This window comes from Podarcis cretensis (genome assembly GCF_951804945.1).
Source record: "Podarcis cretensis genome assembly, chromosome: 4".
NCBI classification, from domain to species: Eukaryota; Metazoa; Chordata; class Lepidosauria; order Squamata; family Lacertidae; genus Podarcis; species Podarcis cretensis.
The window spans coordinates 66088361-66094407 of record NC_137173.1 but is presented as its reverse complement, the minus strand read 5'-3'; the positions used below and the strand labels follow the sequence as shown (position 1 = coordinate 66094407).

At 36.3% G+C, this 6047-nt stretch overlaps 1 long non-coding RNA gene across 1 annotated transcript in view; it reads left to right on the top strand.

Annotated features, from left to right (window-relative positions):
- Positions 1–6047, top strand: part of LOC307214009 — a 107078-nt gene that overhangs the window by 79811 nt on the left and 21220 nt on the right. The gene's annotated exons all lie outside the window — the stretch shown is intronic.

The window sequence follows — 6047 nt, the reverse complement described above, 5'->3', positions numbered from 1 at the left end:
AACCCTATCTCCAGCCAGCCTCATTGTAGAAATAAAAAGATAGTTGATATGCATAAAGAAGGAAAGTAACCTGTATTCAGTAATTTTGATTGTATACCCTAATTAAGTTTCATTTCAGTTACCAGCATTGTAGAGATACAACCAGAATGAATGCAAATACTCTCCTGCAGGGTTTGCCCACAGATAACAGCAGTGAGGTTTCTCAGCCTGTTGCCGTGGTTACTAGGGCACAGCAACTCATTAGCTGCATTTTAAAAGTTTTGAATATCTCTGTACCTGAGGTCTCAAATTTAACAGCAAGCAAACAGATCTAGATGAAATAAAGGCCAGCCTTGAACTTTTACCCCTTCTTCCTCCCACACTATCAAACAAACCCAAAGAAATCGCTTTAAAACTTTCTAAAGTAGATAAGAAAAACTTGTATTGGAGGTGGTTTATGGTTCAAACTTGGATCTGAAATGTAAGCAGAAAGAAATTAGGTGGCTTCTTTCTAGCTCGGTATGTAACCCACAGATAGGGAGGGGTCAGGAAGGGTTGCCTAATGGTATTCAGATGATAATTTATAAAGAAGATCTTTAGCATTTTGGCTTCATGCCTTATTCTTTTATTGATTTGTTGAATGACCTTGGGCAAGGCAATTAACTTCTGTGTATCCCAGTTTTCCCCATTAAAAAAAAAAAGATTATTACCCACATTTGTAAATTACTACTTCAGTATGTGAGTTAAAGAAAGATATCATTTGTCATTCAAGAAAATGAGTTTTCCAGTTTGAATATGGAATTAGGCACTTTGTAGTGCTTCTACTGTTCACATGAAATAATTTCACAGAGAGTTGTCAATCTCTAATTTTTCTACCTTTGCTAATGGTTAAGACATATCAGCTAAATATTGCTGTTGGCTGTGTATTTTTAAAATTAAAAAAAGGTTAATATCCTTGTTGATTCATAATTTTGAATAATTTGACAAATGTTTGCAGTAGTGCCAGTTTTCTTTTGAGGTGGTTGAGATTTACTGGTATATTATGAAATTTGTTTTTAAAATATTAAAAGTGCAAGAAAATATAGTTAATATCTCACTGCCAAAAAGATTTATGATTGAAAAACTATTATACACAGTATTTATTTCTTGCATACTCACTTCGTGTGTTTCAATTCTATTGTGGTACATCAAAAAGGATCTCAAGCTTTCCATAAAATTGGACAGTCTCATTTCCAAGTTTATTTTATAATGAATAATTTCCATCATCACCAAAGATTGCAAGGCACTTCGTTATTCATCCATTAATTTTCTTATGTATTTTGCAGTTAAAGAACCAGCTGTGATCAACAGATTGTTTACCAGACAATGATGCTCTTTTTAAAATAGATTGTCCAAAAAGTCACAGCAAGAAATGGTGAAAATTTAGAAGTACGCCTTCCCCTATTTTTAAAAATAATTTATATATAAGTATCCAAAAGGTCATGTCTGAAATATAAATTATGTCCACCAAATACATCAGCGGTGCCAACTGAAACCTCCCTTCCTATGCAAATAGCAGCTTCAGGGAGTAGATTTTATTTGGATGTGTGGAGGAAAGGATTTAACTCTTCCTCTCCCTCTCCTTGGGTTGCATTGCTACTTGGTCCCATCAGATGGGATTCACCATTTGTTAATGCATGTTAATTAATGCTGTTAACATAACAACTAGTTTGACCTGTTGACAACTGAAGCTTGGCTTTGTACAATTTTGAGGTAACAACAGGACTTGTGATGATGTTCTGACTTTCTATTTTTGTCAAGGTAAATGATAGGTCTGGTGTGGCGTTATAACACTGTACCACAAGGGCTTCCTGATGGGTGACTTACAATGATCCCAGATAATATTGGGTTCTGAACACAGGTGTTGTAGCCCATTTGGAAAGTTCCAGGAAACATCTGCTGAAATAGAAAGGGTTGACTCAGAAATCGTACTACTGGATGACTACAAATAACTATCAAAGGAAAGTTTACCATGGCATGCCTAAAACCAGTTCATAAGCTGTCTTTCTGAATCATCGTACCAAATGCTGAGGGAATTTTTTTACAGACTTCTGCTTCCTCACCTTTCAAATCAAGTGCAAAAATGCCATTTGATCTGCTTACAAATATTCCTTGTGCATTACATGAATGTACTTGTGGGGGTGTATTAGCAAAGTGGCAGGCTTTGCTTCCAATCTATGCAAGTTTATTTGAACATCTGGAAAGAGGTCCCTTGAAAACACCTAGGCTGTGGGTGTAACCTGCTGTCAAACTGCCCCCAGAGGCATGCTCACTGAACACACGAAGAGCATATGCAAAGAACTGGAAAGTAAAAATTGGTTTAGAGAAGATTTTTTCCCCCAGTGAGCTAGATTGGAAACGGAACTAAGGAACAAAATGTGGTCTCACATCTGAGCAAACATGCTTTGCATCTGGCTGCAAGCTGCCTTTATTTACTCTGCCATTGATAGGTAGGAACCAGAACCTTGATTGTAAGGTGCCCTGAGAACTTTGGTTACTGGGCAGTATAGAAGTGCAGTAAATAAAATACTTTAAAAAATATACACAGTGTTATATTTTTTTGTATAATGACATGTAAACTTGTGGTTCTTCAGATGAATACTTGAAATTGTAATATTCTTAAGTGCGCCCTTTGTGCATCTGTCCACACAGTTGTATAGCTTTCTGTCAACCACACACCACAACGCACTCCAGGAAAACAGCAGAACAGTTGCTTTATTATACAGATGTTAAACAGGACTGCCCCTGAGGCCGCCTTACATAGAACTGAACTGGTAGAACACTGAAACACCCATACACCCACACCATAAATCCCATAAAAGCAGCAGTGGTTGCAGGAAATTTAATTTTAACCTTTTACACACCAAGACAAGTACTTATGAAAACTGCAGATGACAAGTAGATTCCTAAAAGGGATTACCGTACATCCTATGAGCGTGAGAATGGAGCATGTCCCTATTTTCTATCTGGACTCGTAGGGTTGCCATATTATGAAAAGCAAAAAAGGTGACACATTTACCGACTTCTACTTTTAACTATGGATCACTATGACAACTCTACCCATGAAAAAGAGGACATGCCTGGAAAAAGAGGACGTATGGCAACTGACTCTGGAGGAGAAAGGGCACCATATGTTTTTGCTCCCGTCTTGGAGGTTAGAAGCGTCATGGCTAGTTCAAGATATAGGGTCCTATTGAATGCTGCTGTTCTGCTAATACAGCAGAGTTTTGCTTGCGCAACAGTATTTCCACCTCTCCTATACCTTGCAGCCTGCCATTAAAATATAGTTCAGAGGGTTGGAGGATTCTTCTTCTTTTTTTTTTTTTATTAATTTTTTAGAAAAATTTTCTTTTACAGATTTAAATAACACATTCACATCAACCATAATGCCAAATTCTTTTGGACTTCCCCCCGCTTCCTCCACAATCCTCTTAATTTCCTATTTATTTCACATTTCCTTTATAATTGTATTGCCAGTTAATTAATCTTTACAACTCTTATCCCTCCCACAATACCCTTTCTCATCACAAAGCCTCTTTAAATCCAACTAGCGTTGTCTGTTCATCACAAATATTTTCCAGATAAATCGTAAACTTTCTCCAGTCCTGTGTGAACTTGTGATCTTTCTGGTATCTAATTTTTCCTGTCAGTTTGTCTAGTTCCGCAAAGTCCATCAATTTCCGTCTCCATTCTTCCAATGTTGGTAATTCTTCTTGTTTCCATTTTTGAGCCATTAAAATTCTTGCCGCAGTCACTGCATATTGAAAAAGTTTATAATCACTTCTATTAATTTCTCTTCCTGTAATTCCTAACAAAAAAGCTTCTGGTTTCTTCACAAACGTGTATTTAAACATCCTTTTCAACTCATTATATATCATTTCCCAGAAGCCTTTTACTTTCTTACACTCCCACCACATATGGTAGAATGTCCCTTCCCTCTCTTTACACTTCCAACATTTGTTACATGTCTTATACATTTTTGCTAATTTTACGGGAGTGATATACCATCTGTATACCATTTTCATAATATTTTCCTTTATCGTCATGCATGCAGTGAATTTCATATTTTCCTTCCACACCTTCTCCCAGTCTGCTAACTGTATATTATAACCAAAATCCCTGGCCCAGTGTATCATAACTGACTTGACTTCTTCGTCCTTTGTTTGCCATTCCAGTAACATTTTGTACATTTTTGACAATACCTTATAATCATTATTAATTATTTCCTTCTGAAATCTAGACTCTCCTTCAATATATTTCCTCTCTTTACAATCCTTCTTAAACATATCATTTGTTTGGAAGTAGTGCAACCAATCATATACATATTTTTTAACTTGTTCATATGGCTTCAGTTTCCATTTCCCCCCTTCTTTAATTACAATATCTCCATAAGTCATCCAATCCTCTCTCATGTTTATCTTTTTAACACTCATGACCTCTAGTGGGGATAACCAATGTGGTACATTTGGTTCCAAAATATTTTGGTACCTGTCCCATATTTCTATAAGGGCACCTCTGAAAATGTGGTTGGCAAAACTTTTATGAGCTTTCTTCTTTCCTGCCCATAAATAGGCATGCCAGCCAAACCTATTATCAAACCCTTCCAAGTCCAGTAGCTTATTGTCTTTTAGTGTTATCCAATCCTTTATCCACCAGAGACAAGATGCTTCATAATAAAGTTTCAGGTCCGGCAGGGCGAAGCCACCTCTTTCTTTCGCATCAGTTAGTAGTTTAAATTGTATTCGTGGCTTTTTGCCCTGCCAGATATATTTTGAGATCGTTCTTTGCCAATCTCTGAAGATCTTTGTCCCCTTGATTATTGGGATCATTTGAAATAAAAACAACATCCTTGGAAGCACACTCATCTTGATTGAAGAAATTCTGCCCCAAAAGGATAACTTCATCCTACTCCACACTTCGAGGTCTCTCTTAATATTGTTCCAAATTGTCACGTAATTGTTTTGAAATAAGTCAATGTTTTTTTGGGTTAACCATATTCCTAAATATTTTACCTTCTTCGCCACTTCCATCTCTGTTTCTCTTTGCACTTCTTCAGTCGCGCTTTGATCCAGATTCTTCACCATAAGTTTAGTTTTCCTTTTATTTAATACAAATCCGGCCACTCTTCCAAATTGATCAATTTCTTTTATGACTTCTTTTAAACTATTTGTCGGATCTTCCATCGTAATTACCAGATCATCGGCAAAGGCTTTAACTTTGTATTGGTTTTGACCTACTGTTACCCCCTTTATTAGTTCATTTTGTCTAATAGAACTCAGTAGGACCTCCAGAACCATGATGAATAACAGTGGTGAGAGAGGGCATCCCTGTCTTGTACCCTTCTTTATTTTCACTTCCTCTGTAATTACATTATTTACTATCAATTTAGCTCTTTGTTCTGAATATATCGCCTTTATACCATTATAAAAATCTTCTCCCACTTCCATCATTTCCAAATTTTTCAGCATAAATTCCCATGAAACATTATCAAACGCTTTCTCTGCATCCACAAACATTAAAACAGCTTGTCTCTCATTGCTGGCAGTCAAATATTCCAAAATATTTATTATATTTCTTACATTATCCTTCATATGTCTGCCAGGTAAGAAACCTGCTTGGTCTTTATGAATATGCTGTTGCAATATCTTCTTAAATCTTGATGCTAAAATACCCGAAAAAATCTTATAATCTGTGTTTAGCAGAGATATCGGTCTATAGTTCTTCACTTGTGTGAGATCAGAGTCTTGTTTAGGTATGAGTGTTATGAAGGCTTCTTTCCATGTTCCTGGTATGTCCTGTTGTTTCAAGATGTTGTTCATAACTTCTTTAAGTGGTACCGTCAAGGAGTCCCTCATTTCTTTATAATACGTTGCTGTAAATCCATCTGGTCCTGGTGCCTTTCCTTTTTTCATCTGTTTTATAATTTCTACTATCTCCTCATTCTCTATTGGGGCATTCAGTCTGTCTTTCATTTCTGTCGGGATCTTTTGCACCTTTTTTCCTTTCAAAAAGTTCTCTATCTTCTTTAT